The sequence below is a fragment of the Crocuta crocuta genome, unplaced genomic scaffold, assembly GCF_008692635.1.
Source record: "Crocuta crocuta isolate KB4526 unplaced genomic scaffold, BGI_CrCroc_1.0 scaffold334, whole genome shotgun sequence".
In the NCBI taxonomy this organism is placed as follows: domain Eukaryota; kingdom Metazoa; phylum Chordata; class Mammalia; order Carnivora; family Hyaenidae; genus Crocuta; species Crocuta crocuta.
In genome coordinates, this window is record NW_027533260.1 from 388484 (window position 1) to 405671 (window position 17188).

The 17188-nt window shown below is 42.7% G+C and overlaps 1 long non-coding RNA gene across 2 annotated transcripts; it reads right to left on the reverse strand.

Annotated features, from left to right (window-relative positions):
* Window positions 1-1683: 1683 nt before the first annotated feature.
* Window positions 1684-9062, reverse strand: LOC144217640 (uncharacterized). 2 transcript variants are annotated; one of them, XR_013330926.1, is made up of 3 exons: window positions 9010-9062; window positions 7379-7471; window positions 1684-2943 (listed from the first exon to the last, which is right to left on the reverse strand). It is a non-coding gene; the product is annotated as an uncharacterized LOC144217640 (long non-coding RNA). The 2 variants fall into 2 exon arrangements; XR_013330925.1 differs by lacking the exon at window positions 9010-9062 and adding an exon at window positions 8687-8765.
* Window positions 9063-17188: the final 8126 nt, after the last annotated feature.

Sequence of the window (17188 nt, forward strand, 5' to 3'; positions counted from 1 at the left end):
GCAGGCTGGCTCCAGGAAAGCTCTCAGTGATTCCCACCTTGTGGCATTCATGCTCTTCTGTAAAACTCTCCCTTTCAGCGTATGCTGGCCTAGCAACTTGCTTCTGAGATAAGAGGATAAATACCAAAGGCAGTGGAAGACTTAGATATAATATGCACAATGTGATACTCTCTATAAACCATCTTCAAATGAATTATGAGTCATTCACATAGCGATGAGGAAGAGTTCAAGGAATTCTATCTCAAAATACACATTTAGCGGTATTTTCTGATGAAAAATGAGGGCAGACTTATGACAAGTCTCCAAATATCCATCGCAACCATAGGTTTATCTCCTTTGTGAGATCTCTGCCATTTTGCTAAAGATTCTACACACTTAATGTACCCACAGACATTTCTTGTGTCTGACACGAGGCCACAGAATGTAACTGAAAACCTTGTCCTATTCATCCCTGTAACTTGGCAGGTTTGGGGTGTTCAAACCTGGCGCATTCCAAAGGACTGAGCTCCTTTCCTTTGTAAGCTTATTTATTATTTAAGAGACAGAGTACATGAGCACATGAGCAGGGAAAGGGCTGAGAGAGAGAGAGAGAGAGAGAGAGAGAGAGAATCCCAAGTGGACTCCACGCTGTCAACACAGAGCCTGACATAGGGCTCAATCCCATGACCTATGAGATCATGACCTGAGCCAAAATCAAGAGTCAGATCCTTAACCAAGTGAGCCACCCAGGCACCCCCCCAAACAGAATGAGCTTCGACTAGCACCTTGGAGAGAACCTCTCAGCACCTGGAATATACTGCCTGAGAAGAGCGTCTCTGTATACTCGGGGTTTGGGCCATACTGTATAGTTTATCCTAGCAATGTTTTTGGTAAACACCTGTTTTTGTTCATTTGCAGATCTGGGCCAAGATGTTATCAGTTTGACCTTTAGGAGTGTGGGGCACCTGAGTGGCTCGGTCGGTTAAGCATCCAACTTTGGCTCAGGTCATGAGCTCGCGGTTCGTGGGTTCGAGCCCCGCATCAGGCTCTGTGATGACAGCTAGCTCAGAACCTGGAGCCTGTTTTAGATTCTGTATCTCCCTCTCTCTCTGACCCTCCCCTGCTCATGCTGTCTCTCTCTCTATCTCAGAAATGAATTTTTTAAAAAATTAAGGAGTGTGAAGTGTGAGTTCAGATCAGACATATGGTTACTCCATTCCTCCATAATTAACCCCCAGTAAACACCTTGGGCGCTAAGGTAAAGGTGAACTTCCCTGGTTGGCAATATTCTATATGTGGTGTCACGTTGTGGTGAAAGAATTAAGCACTGTCCATACAATTCCACTGAGAAAAGACACCTAGAAATATATACCTGGTTTCTCCTGGATTCTGCCCCATGCTTTTTACATTTGCTCATTTAATCTGTAACTTTTCACTATAATAAACTATATCCATAAGCATAGCAGCTCTTAAGAGCTTTTTCAGTCCTTTTGGAGAATAATCAAATGTGAAGGTGGCTTTAAGGACCTGATATAACTGTCTTCCTATAATTTTTTTTTTTCCTATGAGAACTTACTGATGGTTTGGAGGTCAAGCTCACTACAATTCAACCTTCTAAGAGCCACTGATATTTAATGACATTTATCTTTCCATTATCAGTGCTTCATTAGGGTACTCTCAGTGAAAGTTTTCAGCTGCATAAAAAGCTAAGACTTTTATTAAAAGGCTTTTACCACAATGAGTGTAACAAATTTTCCTTTCAAGTTTACTGTGACATAAAATAAGACATAATTGGTAACTGAAGGCACTACCACATTGAGAGCATCCATAAGGTTTCTCTCCTGTGCAGATTCTCTGTTTTCTCCTCAAGGTGCACATCTAACAACAGGTTGTCCTACAAGAACTATATTCCTATCCGCACTCATGTTTAATGTCTGGAATACCACAGAAGGCCTTCCAGTCACCGTTTAACATGAGTTTTCCTCTTGTATGGGATCTATGACACACAATGAGCTCGGATTCCCACAGAAGCAATTTTCCACCTTGACTGAATCTACACACGTCTCTCTCCTATGAGTTGTCTTGTGTTTGATGAGGCATGACTTGTGAGAGAAGGCTTTCCTACAATTGCCAGATCCATATTGTGTCTCTCCGTATGGATTCTCTGATGTTTACTGAGTACTGACTTTGTGGAACAGCCTTTTCCACATTCACTATATTCAGAGGGTTTCTCTCCTGTACGAGTTCTTTGGTGTCTAATGAGACCTGACTTCTGAAAGCACGATTTTCCACAGCCAATGCCTACATAAGGAGCATCTCTGGTGTGAAATCCCTAATGTGCACCAAGCTGAGACTTCCTGGAGAAAGCTTTCTCACACTCACTGCATCCATGGGGCTTCATTCTTCTTTCAGTTCACTGCTTTCCCACACAATACTTCACCACATTTAAGGCGTTTACATGGTTTCTCCTGGATGAGTTCTCTGCAGTGAGCTAAAACTTCCTGGAGAAATGTATCCCACTGCATCCATGGGGCTTTTGTTCTGTACGAGTTCTGGGATGTTCAGCGAGCACAGACTTTTTCATAAAGATTTTACCGCATTCAATACATTCATGATGTTTCTTTCCTTTTTCAATTTGATGTGTAGTGAATTGCAAATTGGTGCTGATGGTGTTTCTGTATTGCTGCATTTAATTCCAGTGTAACATTTTTCATGCTTAATATGAGGAAATGATTTATCTGTTAAGCTTATCAGTGTTCTTCACTGCACAACTTTTATTCTGGTTAACTAATTCTAAATTAGAGTTCAGTATGTAAAACTATCATGACTTTGCCTTAAAGTAGTAAGATTTCTGTACAGATGAAACATTTCCAGATGAACTGTGTTCATGATCTCTTTCCATATTCTTAAGCTTGTTTTGGATTTCCAAAGGCCACAGCATATGATCACCAACTTCTCAAACTTCTAGGGAAAAAAATGAATTCTTTCACAATCATGTTATGGAATAAAACTGCTTCTATAATACCATGGTTTGTGCTGGCTCTCTGACAACTCTACTGTCATATGAAAGAAATCATTAAGTGTAAATTTTTTTCTTGGACATGAGGAGAAACGCAATGAAATAAAATCATAACATACAAAAGAAACCAAAACCAAAGCAAACCAAAAAGAGTTGATACAGAATCAATGGTAGACAATTTCCAATTAGTGAAGTTTTGGTTGCTCTCCGAATAGATCCTTGCAAAATAGGCAAAGAGGATGAAGCAGAAATGTATCTCGTTAACACGGGACCAGGGAAGCTGGAGAGACATCTCATCTAACATGATGCGGGGACGTAGCCACTTATTTCTACCAATACTTACTGAATGTATATTACGCATCCTGTATTGTTAACAGCATTGGGATACAGATGAAAGAGAAACACTCTCCGCATTCCAGTGGGCAAAAAGAGAACAAAATGGAAGGAAAGAAATAAGACAACTGCAGACCAAAAAGTGGTTCAAAGAATATGAAAAAGAATGGAAGTTGGTTAATTTACACAGGTAATCAACAATGAGAAAATAAAAGTTGAGCCAAGAAACCAGGAACAAGGGATGTAAAGAATTACAGAAGGTTTTGTTTAAGTACAACAGCAGTGCAAAGGCCTGGAGACAGGAGAGGTTTGGGCCAGATCAAGAAACAGAAAGGTAACCAGTAGGCCCTGAGAGCAATTCCAATATAGGGAGAAAGAAGAGTTGATGTTCAAAAGGTAGACAGAAGTTAGATCGTGTAGATTTGAAAGGAGGAATTTGAATTTGATGCTAAGACCAGTGACAAGCCACTGGAAGGTTTGAGCAGATTGCATCAAGTTCTGATTTACATTTCTTTTTTTTTTTAAATAGTTTATTGTCAAGTTGGTTTCCATATAACAACCAGTGCTCATCCCCACAAGTGCCCTCCTCCATGCCCATCACCCCCCTTCCTCTTCCCCTCACCTGTCCTGTTTGTTCTCAGCATTCAAGAGTCTCTCATGGTTTGCCTCTCTCCCTCTCCCCCAATATTTCCCCCCCCTTCTCTCCCCCACGGTCCTCCATTAAGTTCCTCCTAATCCTCTTAAATGTGCAAACAGATGGTAGCTGTGCTTCTCTGCCTGACTTATTTCGCTCAGCATAACACCCTCAAGTTCCATCCACGTTAGCACACATGGCTAGATTTCATTCTTTCTCATTGCCATGGAGTATTCCGTTGTATAGATAAACCACATCTTCTTAATCCATTCATCAGTTGATGGATCCTTAGGCTTTTTCCATGTTTTGGCTATTGTTGAGAGTGCTGCTATGAACATTGGGGTACATGTGCTCCTATGCATCAGCACTCCTGTATCCTTTGGGTAAATCCCTAGCAGTGCTATTGCTGGGTCATAGGGGAGTTCTANAATAGGCAACTGATGGAATGGGAAAAGATAGTTGCAAATGACATATCAGATAAAGGGCTAGTATCAAAATCTATAAGGAACTCACCAAACTGATTTACATTTCTAAAGGATTCCTGGGGCGCCTGGGTAGCTCAGTCGTTAAGCCTCCGACTTTCAGCTCAGGTCAGGACTTTCAGCTCAGGTCATGATTTCATGGTTCTGAGCTCTGCATCAGGTTCTGTGCTGGCAGCTCAGAGCCTGGAGCCTGTTTCAGATTCTGTGTCTCCCTCTCTCTCTGCCCCTCTCTCGCTCATGTTCTGTCTCTCTCTGTCTCAAAAANCAAACTGATTTACATTTCTAAAGGATTCCTGGGGCGCCTGGGTAGCTCAGTCGTTAAGCCTCCGACTTTCAGCTCAGGTCATGACTTTCAGCTCAGGTCATGATTTCATGGTTCTGAGCTCCGCATCAGGTTCTGTGCTGGCAGCTCAGAGCCTGGAGCCTGTTTCAGATTCTGTGTCTCCCTCTCTCTCTGCCCCTCTCTCGCTCATGTTCTGTCTCTCTCTGTCTCAAAAAATATATAAACTATAAAAACATTTTTAAAATAAAGTAAAATAAAGGATTCCTGACTGTTACATGGATACTGATGGTAGGAGGCAGAGAAAGAGGAAACAGGAAGTTAATGTAGTAAGGGAGCCAAGAGATAATGGTGGCTGAGTCAAGAGCAGCAACAGTGGAGATGTCAAGTGGATGAACTCAGGATACATTTAGGAGAAAGAAAAGCCAACATTCAAAGTTGAATTTAATGTGGGCTGTTAGTAAAAGGGAGGAATCGTGGGGTTTTCCTAGACATTTGGCTTAAATGCCTAAGTACTGACTATACTGTTGAGGAGCATCAGGAAGACAGGTTTTGAATGTGGGGAAAATCAGGTCTGTATTTTGAGACATGAACATTTTGAGATAGTTATTGGATATCTAAGTGTAGACAGGAAGGACTTGATTAGAGATAGGTATGTGGAGGAAGATTTTGACTAGAAGACAAATTTGGGGGTTATCTATACAGAAACATTAACTAAAGAGAAAGGTCTCTCTGAGAGAGTTAAAAACCAGGAAAATGATGACTCAGACTCAAGTCATCTTTATGCATTCTGAATTTTAAGGTTTTGTAAAGTGGAAATGCCCAGAGAATGAGGGAGGACCTTCCAGAAGCAAGAGAGAAGGGGCACATAACCAGGGAAATAAGTAGGTAAAAGCATTCACTTAGAACAAATTCTAGAAGAGGCAGGTCAGAAAGCAAAATTTCTTTCAGTGGATATCCTGCTCCTGAATCTTGTCTCTCTTATTAATTCAGTAACACTGCTACCAAGTTAATTTCCCAAAAGTGCCCTTCTCTTAAAATATGGGGAAGATTCCTGTAGTCAATGCTCTTTCTGTCTAGCTGAGATTATTCTCATATAGGGACGAGAAAGAGGATAATTCATGTGGATTTTAAAATTAGGCTTGGCTCGGTTGGGCATCCAATTCTTAAGACTCTTAATTTCCGCGCAAGTCATGATCTCATGAGTTTGAGGCCCACTATGGGCTCTGCACTGGCAGTGCAAAGCCTGCTTGGGATTCTGTCTCCCCCCCCCTCTCTCTGCACCTTCCTACTTGTGCTCTCTCTCTCTCAAAATAAATAAACATTAAATAAATACATAAATAAATAAAAAATAAAATTAGGCCAGAGAACCATCTAAACCATCTAAGCACCCATTAGCAGAGCACTGCTGAACTGTCACTATTTCAAGTCCCTTAAATAATGGAACTACAGACTATAATAGTTGGCTTTCTCCTGTTTCATTTCCTAAGCCCTCTTCTTGCCAATGATACTCCTGATCCTTCCTGAATTCTGTATTTATACCTTAGTTGTCATAGATCTGGAATTCATCAATTAATGGGTCCTCATTCCAGATCAAGAAACTAGGGCATTTAGACTTCCACTTGTTGTAGAGATTGGTTTAAACGAAGCTAACTTGGAATTCAAGGAATAGAAAGAAAACTAAATATAAGCAAAATATTGTATATTGGAGTCTCTGGATCACAGGACTTAAATATCATATAGTTGGTAATTGGGGTATAATTAAGATCTTTTAGACTAGGGAAATTAAACCAAGAGTAACAATTAAGATGAATCAAGAAGAAGATCTGATCCAGTAAATATATGTGGAAATCAGCTAAGTATCCATGAGTTTTATGGTTTGATTTCAAGTGAAACCTAAGATTGTGAATTTGTTTTTTTTTTTAAATTTAAGTGAATTCCATTATTTTAGTACATTTGGGAGCTATAATTTATTCTGAAAATTACATAATTTTAGCTCCTCCCTTACCATTACAGTATAAAAATTTTCAAACATACACAGAAATTGAAAGAATTGTACAGTGAACAGCCATATACCCGCCTCCCTGATTCTATAGTTAATATTTTGCTACACTTGCACATATTTATCCATCCAGAATAAAGAACTGAATACATACACATCAAAAGACCAGGTTGTTATGGGAACACAGTAATCAAAGTGAGCTGAATGTCAGGAAAGGAAATTACCCAATGAAGGAAGGTTCACTAGTCAGAAGACAGCAATGAATCTGAAGTATTCTCTTTCCAGAGAGGCATGGAAGATTGGATTCCTAATACAAGAGAAGAAGAAGGAACATACAATGGCCCTATGGGTGGCAATGAAAAAGGGAAAGATTTGAGAATCCTCAGTACAAAAAAAAAAATCTAAGCAAAACAAATCAAGATACTAGATGAAGTAAATCAGGAACAAATCCAGAGGTGAGAACACAGGAGTATTTTCCTCTAAATAAGCAATGAATAACATAACAGAATAATAACTGTTGGTTCCATTTAAATAGAAATTAGAAACTAGAAGATGAGTCACCTCCACAGTATTTCAGAGGTGAGAGGCCCTCACAAATCAAGGAATTTACTTCTATTTTTTTCTACCTGGATGCTTCTCATTCACTTACCTGGAAAGCTCCAAGCGTGGTTTTCCTTTTCCATTTATGGTTTATCTCCTAGCTTCAATTTGAAGATCTCCATTGGTCTGGTACTTTGGTACCCTATTAGGAAAAATTACAGAATACTTGGAAAAATATATTTGGTCATAATATGCAGACATTGTTACATAATACCTTTTACAGATTGTGCAAGTGCACCTTGGACTAAGGCTTATCCTCACGAGTGGGGAGACACTCCCCTGTCCACCCAGGAGGCGAAGAATCTACCACTTACAAAGTCCAAGTCTTACATAGGGGACAGCCGACTACAGTCCATGGCTGTACCTAAGAAGAATTTCTACATTTTAAAGTTATAAAGAAAAAAGGAGAGTTAAGATACCGAGACTGTAGCCCTTAGGGCCTACAGTATTTACTATCTGGCCCTCTGCAGAAAAAATTTTGCAATCTTTCTTACATTATTCAGCACTTCAAATACTCCCAAAAATCAGTCCACAACTGAAAAAGATGAGATGTCAGTTGGACACCCTGAGTGATTCCAAAGCAGGCTCCAGGCTCTGAGCTTCCAGCACAAACCCCAATACGGGGCTGGAACACATGAACTGCAAGATCTTGACCTGAGCTCGGGGTGCCTGGGTGGCTCAGTTGGTTAAGTGTCCGACTTCGGCTCAGGTCACGATCTCACAGTTCGTGGGTTCGAGCCCTGCGTTCGGGGCTCTGTGCTGACAGCTCAGAGCCTGGAGCCTGCTTCAGATTCTGTGATTTCCTCTCTCTGTGCCCCTCCCCCACTCATGCTCTGTCTCAAAAATAAACAAACTATTAAGAAAAAAAAAAGATCTTGACCTGAGCTGAAGTTGAATGCTCAACTGACTGAGCCACCCAGGTGCCCCCATTTTTTAAAAAAAGTGTATTTACTTTTGGGGGGTGGAGAAAGAGGGCAGAGCGGGACAGAGGATCTGCAGTGGGCTCTGCGCTGACACCAGAAAGCCCAATGTCAGGTTCGAACCCACCGATGCTGAGATCATGACTCAGCTCAGGTCATGATCTCACGGTCTGTGGGTTTGAGCCCTGAGTCAGGCTCTGTGCTGACAGCTCAGACCCTGGAGCCTGCTTCAAATTCTGTTTGTCTTTCTCTCTCTGCCCCTCCACCAATCATGCTTTCTCTCAAAAATAAACATTTTTTGAAAAATTTAGTAAGAGTCTTATCGTTTGTTCCCTTCTCTACCCCCTTCCCATATATGCTCGTCTTATTTCTTACATTCCACATATGAGTGAAATCACATGGTATTTGTCTTTCTCAGATTCATTTATTTCACGTACCATAATACATTCTGGATCAGTTACGAAAGCCCAGATTCTCCAGTGACTGAAACAAAAGAAATCCCAAGAAGGGCCCTTCACTGGCCTCCTACGCACTTCACTCCAAAGACACTGCAGAGTCCTACCCACGTGACGCCAAACTTCTCTACATTCCACCTTCTTTACCAAAGCCTGGACCCCCTTCTGAAATGACCTCCATTCTCACGCCCCCTCCCCCTCCCGGTGGTTGGCGACGCGTCAGGTGGAGGTGGAACCTTCACCACGTTCCTGGGGGCCCAGTTCCGCCCCCAGGTGCTCCTCAACACGGAAGTAGCCACGCCCACCTTGGCGACCACGGTCAAAGCGGCCAGCGGGGCGGCTGCCGAAAGAAACTGAAATCGCTTTAGGGGTGTCTCCTTGCCTTTCCTGCCTTCCTGCCGGCTAGCAGCGCTGTGACGAATAAGCTTTCGGAGCGGCGCTGGCCCTGCGGTTTTCGACTTGGCCTTCTGGGAAGGTGGCGGCGCCCGTGAGGAGGACTGCGGGCCACTCCCGCAGTGAGGTAGTGCGGTCCCGCGCGGCGGGGAAGACCTCGGCAGCTCCGGGCTAGAGGCCTTCCCATGGCTCCGAGCTTTGCAGAAGCCAAGACGTAGGAAAGGCGGCGGCCAGACCGCGGACCAAACAATGGAGACTCCGAGTCCTGCGGAAATTTGGGAATGCGGCCCAGCGCGGATGAGAGTGAACAACGCAGTCTGGACGAGGTAGGTCTGTGACCTGTTGGAGGGGCGGGGCTGCAAAAATGGACGCCCTCAGGGGCCTGGGTACAGGCTGCCTCCAGTAAGTAGTAGGTAGATAGTAGTAGGCTGGAGGGAGCCTCCTTTCCCATCCTCTGCCACTCTCCCCCTCCCCCCGGCTCCAGCTCGCTCTAACAAAAAGGAGGAAAAACCTGACTGTACATCAGCAGGCAGTTTGATGAACTAAACCCATCCCTTCAACAGAAGTCAGGTCTATAGCCCTTAAAAAGCCAATTATAGGGATGCCTGGGTGGATCATTGGGTCAAGCGTCTGACTCTTGGTTTCGGTTCAGTTCAAGATCTCATGGTCTGTGAGTTCGAGCCTCAGAATCAGGCTCTGTGCTGACAGTGCAGAGCCTACTGGACATTCTCCCCTGCTCACTCTCTCTGCTCTCTCAAAAATAAAGAAACTGAAAAAAAAAAGCCAACTATAAAACTATCAGTATTTTTAAATGACGTCTTGAAAGGATGAAATAGTGATCTCCACACAGTATTTATATGATCTTCTTATGGCAAAAATTCATAAACATAAGCATTTCAAAATTTTGAATGGATAAAGTAATCTTCAGTATATTAGGGGTTTGGGCTTGAGATTAAGAGAATTTTCACTGAGTATGTATCCACTAAATTCTAATAAAAAGATTTTACTAACAGCATCAAATATACTGCCTCATGCACGGCCACAGCTCCTCAAACTAGGGAGCTCTGAAATGAAGTCCTTCTCCCCTCCAGACTGACCTCTTATTTTCTTTCTCATCCAGCATCACTATTACACAACAAATCAATAATGGAGGTGTGAGAGTTATCTGGATTGTAGATCATTGTACGTTGATGTGACAACATCAGGGATCGGCCCCAAACATGATCTATGTATTATCTTCACAGTCACCACCAAGAAATATATGAAACTGCAAGTCTATAAAGTGTTTACACGGAGAGACTGGGGAACCTGGCCAAGTGAGGGAAAGCCTCACTGAAGAAATGATAATTGAAGATGATGAAGGATGAAGAAACCAAAAAATGAGGGGTAGGGGGATCCCTTCTTCACAAGAACTAATAATATTTTTATTATTACCACTTTTCTGCTTTGTCTCGTTATAAACAGTTAAGTCTCTCACATCGCAATGAAAACACTCTGGGGTGACAATTCTATTCTTTAGAACCGTATTTCCCTTCAGTGACAAAATATACTTTGATAAGCCCATTAATATGTTCACTGACTTTCCAAATCTCTATATATAATTAGGGTTTTTTCCTTTGTGCTAGAAGTATAAAATCATGGAAACCACTCTCCAGTATAATCTTGTGGTGTAATAGAAATGATGATAGATTCTCTCATTGTATCATGTTTTGGCTCAGTGTCAGTGCTGTCCAATTCTATAGCCACTATTTACATGTGACTGTTGAGCACTTCAGATATGGTCAATGTGACTGAGGCAATGATTTTTCATCTTCCTGGTTCAGAGTTTTTTAAACATCAAAATTTAAAGCCACTAAAATCAGGGAATTTATAACCTTAAGGAGAAAAGAAATAAGCATTTTTACCAAAAAAGAAATACACATAAAAAATAACTTGTGCACTATAATCTTAATAACCATTAGTAAGTCTTTCCTCCATCCTCCAAAATCATGCTCCTTCAACAATAAATTGTAAAATATTCCCTTGAACCAATGACTCCATGTCTGTTTCACTCAATATAGATATTTATGTCTTTTTACTCGATTAGCTGGTGTGTAAAGGTACCATGTAAAGATAATTCATGGGGCACCTGGCTGGCTCAGCCAGTAAAACATGTGATCCTTAATCTCTGGGTTGTGAGTTCCACCCCTATGGTGAACAGAGAAATTACTTTAAAAAAGTAAGTGAAAGGTGATCCAGTTTACCTCATGCTCTCTCCAGGAGACCAGGGGCTATTTCTGTTTTGGCCACCACTATATATTCAGCTCCGAGAACAGGACCCAGTACAAATAAAGTATTTAACAAATACATCTGGCTGCAGGCTGTCCCACTATGACTACATTCCTACTGCCAAAAGTCCACTGATGTTAAATGGTGTCTGACAAGCCACAAGCCAATGGATAGTCACCATATTAAAAAGGTTTTCCAGGGCGCCTGGGTGGCTTAGTCGGTTAAGCGTCCGACTTTTGCTTGGGTCATGATCTCGCGGTTCGTGGGTTCGAGCCCCGCGTCGGGCTCTGTGCTGACTGCCAGCTCAGAGCCTGGAGCCTGTTTCAGTCTGTGACTCCCTCTCTCTCTAACCCTCCCCTGCTCACGCTGTCTCTCTCTCTCTCTCTCTCCTAGAAATAAATAAAAATATTTAAAAAAAAAAAAAAAAAGGTTTTCCTCTTTCAGGACAATACCGGTCTGTGAGGACCTGTGACTGAGGGAGAACTTTCTACCTTGACTAAATGAATTTTCTGATGTTTATTGAGGACTGACTTCCCTTGAAAAGATTTCCCACATTCAATCCATCTACATGTTTTCTCTCCTATATGAGTTCTCTGATGTAGAATGAGCTGTGACTTCCTGAGAAAGACTTTCCCACACTGACCATATTCAAAGGGTTTCTCTCCTGTGTGAGTCCTTTGATGTTTAATGAGACCTGTCTTCTGGGAACAGGGTTTTCCACAGTCACTGCCCACAAAGGGAGTCTTTCCTGTGGCAAAATCTCTGATATGCTATGAGACATGTCTTTTGGCTGAAGCCTTTCCCACACTGGTTGCATATACAAGGTTTCTCTCCTGTATGAATCCGCAGATGTACCCTGAGACTTCCCTTCTGGATGAAGCCTTTTCCACATTCACTGCACATAAAGAGTTTCTCTCATGTGTGTGTCTTCTGATGTACACTGAGCCGTGATTTCTTGAGGAAGACTTTGCCACATACAGTGAGTGCATCCGTAAGGTTTTTCTCCTGTATGTGCATTCTCTGGTGTTCAGTGAGCATGAACTTGCTGGAGAATGCTTTCCCACATAGACTGCATTTGTGAGGTTCCCGTTCTGCATGAGGATTCTGGTGATCACTGAACCAGGACCTCTGAATGAAGCATTTTCCATATTCACTTCATACATGAGGTTTTAAAATTTTCTGATGTTTGATGACTTGGCACTTAGTGCTGCTGAGTTTTTGCCGCCCCTGGAATAAAAGTATTAAGTAGCTTCACATGTGGGGCGCTTGGGTGGCTCAGTCAGTTAAGCATCTGACTTCAGCTCAAGTCATGATCTCACGGTTTGTTAGTTTGAGTCCTGCATCGGGCTCTGTGCGAACAGCTCAGAGCCTGGAGCCTGCTTTAGATTCTGTGTCCCCCCCACCCCCCACCTCTCTGCACCACCCCCTCTCATGCTGTCTCTGTCTCTCTCAAAAATAAAAATAAACATTAAATAGCTTCACTTGAGGTGACTTCTGATGACCCTATTTTATAAATGTAAATAAAACTCCATGTTGGGGCGGCTGGGTGCCTCAGGCGGTTAAGCGTCCGAATTCAGCTCAGGTCATGATCTCACGATTTGTGGGTTCGAGCCCCGCATCGGGCTCTGTGCTGACTGCCAGCTCAGAGCCTGGAGCCTGCTTCAGATTCTGTGTCTCCCTCTCTCTCTGCCCCTCCCCCACTTGTGCCTTGTTTCTGTCTCAATAATAAATAAACATTAAAAAAAATTTTTTTTAAACAAAACCAAACCACAGAGGGTTTCAAACTACTCTTCGGAGCTCCGCAGCCTTCTGCCCCAGCAGTCCAGCTAAGAACTTCAACCCAAACTCCAGCCCCAGGTCCTTGGCTCCAAAGCGTCAGCTCTCACAAATATCTCTGTACTAAACACTATCACACACGCCCTTATTAATCTGAAACCCAAAGAGACACCCCGATGTGATGAGCACCCACCCGGGCCCCAACATCATGAGCCCCAAATTAAGTTCCCCAGGAACCAGACACTTCAATCATCGTAAAGATCTGCACCACCCGCACCACCGACATGCGGAGCGATCTGCAGAACCCCAAACTCTCGACAGCGCCGACATGGTCGTTGATTCCCTGTAGATCCTTAACCGTCTTAATGACCCCAGAAGTACCCCAACCACAAACACACCTGCCTGGTTCCCCTCAAAGCCCTCAAATCGGGGCGCCACCTGGTTCTCCTTAAATACCTCCCTCTTGGCGCTTCTCCCCTCCTCGACCGCCCCGGCAGTGATTTCATGGATCCATCCTACAGCAGGTCCACTCGTCGTCCTGTGAGAAGCAAAACCTCCACCGTGACAAATAGAAATAAAAATGGAAATGGAAGAAATAAAAATAGAAAAACAACCTTTCAAGGACAAACCACACACTGACCGAGTTTCCCTCAGACCCACGGGGAGATTCTGAACGTGGATCTTCGGGAACTCCTCAGCATACGGCGGCCGACGAGCACTGGGGACCGTCGAACAACGAATTTCTCGTATTTCCTTCGAGGTATTATGTCCGCGCCCGCTCTCCGTGGCCGTGCGGGCGGCCATATTGGGACATCCGTCGTACTCAAAGGAAAAGGGCGGGTTTGCGGCCAGAAACAGGAAATGGCCCGTAAGGTGAGAACCCTCTGAAGGTATCTCATATCCTCAACGTTGACTTTCGCAGAAGATTGGTAAATTTTCAGTCTGGAGCCTCAGGCGCAGACATGGTTCCGGCTACCTTGTGTTCCACGGGCTTGCCAGGAAGTTTTATGACCAGGACGTATATTTATCCACTTTGCAGTTAAAGAAAAAAAAAAGTTTCCAAACGGATGAGTAGGAGTTCAGGTGTCGATACCGCAGTAGAGAATGAGCTAACTCCTGCTAAGAAAAAGTAGTGCGTCCAGTAAACGGACACCCACGCAAAGCTTATGGCGGAAGAGTGTTTGAAGAAAGTGGTTTTTAAGAACACAAGATTTCCAGAAACTGGTACAATGTGAGGCTGGTCGTCACCCACTAGAGGGAAAGAGCGGCTGGGACGAACCTAAATTAGGATTGCGATTGGGGAGAAAGGCCACCAAAAGTGTGGTCAACAAAGGTCCGGTGCCAATGAGAAAGCCACAGACTGAATCGATCCCAGTATGTGAGGGCGGTGGTGGTTAGTAACTCAGGATTTAGGACAAAGAGCGCCAAAATTAGGTGTACGTCAGGCCGGGGTTAAAAATGCCGAGTCCTGGACTCCAGCCCCTGAGGTTCTGGTTTAGGAGGTGTTGGGGTGTGACCCAAGAGTTTGCGTTGTTTCTCAGCGGATCGGAGGCAGGAGGCTCGTCACAAACAATCCATAGAAACAATTATTAAATGTTATGTGGTTACGAGTACTTTGATAGTGACTCTCCTCAGTAGTTCTGTCTTAGCTCAAATTATATCCAGAAAAGCCCATGGACGGGGTAAGGAAGAGGGAATAGAGCTTCGCCTATAACTACCTATTTATAATAGGACTATTTCTAGGCTTTCGCTTTCTTCATAGGATTTGTGGTTTCTAACCATTACTTAATCCACTTACTGTCTCTCCCTCCATAAATGCAGTTCCTGTACCTATTTTACTCACTAATGTATCCTCATTGTGCAGAATAGTGCCCTGCATTGTGTTTGTGCTTTAAAATCTACCTGAAGGAGCGAATACAAATATCCTAGTGTTTCATATTGAATTCTGAGACAGCCAAAGGATGGGAAATCTGTTTCTTTTCCTATGGCAGAACTCAGTTTATAACTTGGATAGGTGGGTAACTATGTGATAGTTATGAGATTAAAAGAAAATACTTGATAAGGAGAGGCCAATCCCAGAAGGAGGAGAGAGAATAATGAAGAAAAAGTGCATGTCTCAATTCAGCAGTGAACAGTGGAGCTGGACTTTGATATGGTGGCAACTCTCAAAGGTGATAGTTCTATAAATAACAAATCTCTTCTCCATGACACCCCTTAGGGACCTCACCTCTCATCTCCTATATTCTCCTCCATTCTTAGAGACTAAGATTCCTGTCCTCCTGTTTATGCTATTTATTGAGAATCCATTTTCCTTTCTGCTCTGCCTGGTTTATATTCAGTTACTGAGTTGCTAATCACACTCAGTTTGGAAGGAGACGTCTGTATTCTTTAGAACTGCCTTCCAAGAACTCATTCCTTCCTTCAGTGACAAAATATTCAGACTAGTCCATTGGCTAATTCATTCACTTTCCAAATCAACATATTTGTCTTATTTTTTTCTGTGCTGGGAATATAAAACCATATAAACCAATAACTCCCCAAGATAACTTTCTGAGAATTATAATAGACTTCTCTCAGTCTATGCTTTTTAGCTATATAGTTAGCCATACAGTTAGCTGTCCAATGAGATGGCCACTAGTCACATACTGTTGCGGAGTATTTGAAATTTGGTTTAGTGCAACTGAGGAACTGATTTTTTGTTTGTTTTTAAAACTTTAAAATTTAAACAGCAAAAAAAAAAATTATCAAAGAATTTTTAACCTATTTGGGGAGATAAGACATGGACATGAAAAAAATAACTTACATTCTAAAAGCCATTTAAAGTCCATTAAGAGTCCTTGCCCTCCCTTGAGGTAATATACTCCTTGGACAAGGAATTCTCATACCCCTTGAACCAATACAGTGGTCACCCCTTCTATCCATGGCTTGACTTTCAAGGCTTTCAGTCACCTAAAGTCAAAACGTGGCCTAGAAGCAGATGATCCTCCTCCTAACATCAACAGTAGCCTAATGCTAAAACAGTCACAACTCCTACATCGTATCATGTAGGCATTTTATCATCTCACATCGCAGGAAGAAGGATGAGTACAGGACAATAAAATATTTTGAGAGAACACATTTACATAACTTTTATATAGTGTATTGTTATAAGTATACTATTATTTATTGATGGCAATTTCTTACTGTGCCTAATTCATAAATTAGACTATCATGGGTGTGTATGTTCAAGAAAAAACATACTATGGGGGCACCTGGGTGGCTCAGTGGGTTGAGCATCCGACTTTGGCTCAGGTCATGATCTTGCAGTTCATGAATTCAAGCCCCACATCAGACTCGCTCCAGTCAGTGCAGAGCCTACTTCGGATCCTCTATCCCCATCTCTCTACCCTCCCCAGTTTGCACTCTCTCTCTCAAAAATAAACATTAAAAAAAAAAAAAAAAAGAACAAACGTACTCTGTATAGTTGAGTACTATCCTAGCTTCAGGCATCCCCTGGTGGTCTTAGAATGTATTCTCCACATATCAGAGGGGACTACCATACTCTATATCTTCTATGAACTACTGTGTCCCCCCCAAAATCATACACTGAAGCCTAATCCCAAATATGATCGTATTAAGGAGTGGGCCCTTGATGGAGCATCTGGGTGGCTCAGTTGGTTAAGTGTCCAACTTTGACTCAGGTCATGATCTAACAGTTCCTGAGTTTGGGCCCTGTGTCGGGCTCTGTGCTGACAGCTTTGAGTTTTGTGACTCCCTCTCTCTCTCTGCCCTTCCCCCGCTCATTCTCTCTCTCTCAAAAATGAATAAACATTTTTAAAAATATTAAAAAAAGGAAGCGGGCTCTTGAGAAGTGATTAGGTCAAGAGGATGTAACTAACACTCATGAATGAGATCAGTGCCCTTGTAAGACATCCCAGAGAACACCCTTCCCCTTCCCCTATGTGAGGACAGTGAGATGACTACCTTCTATGAGCCAGGAAACAGACCTTCAATGGGCAGCAAATCTGCCAGCACCTTCATCTTGGACTTTGCAGCTTCCACAACAGA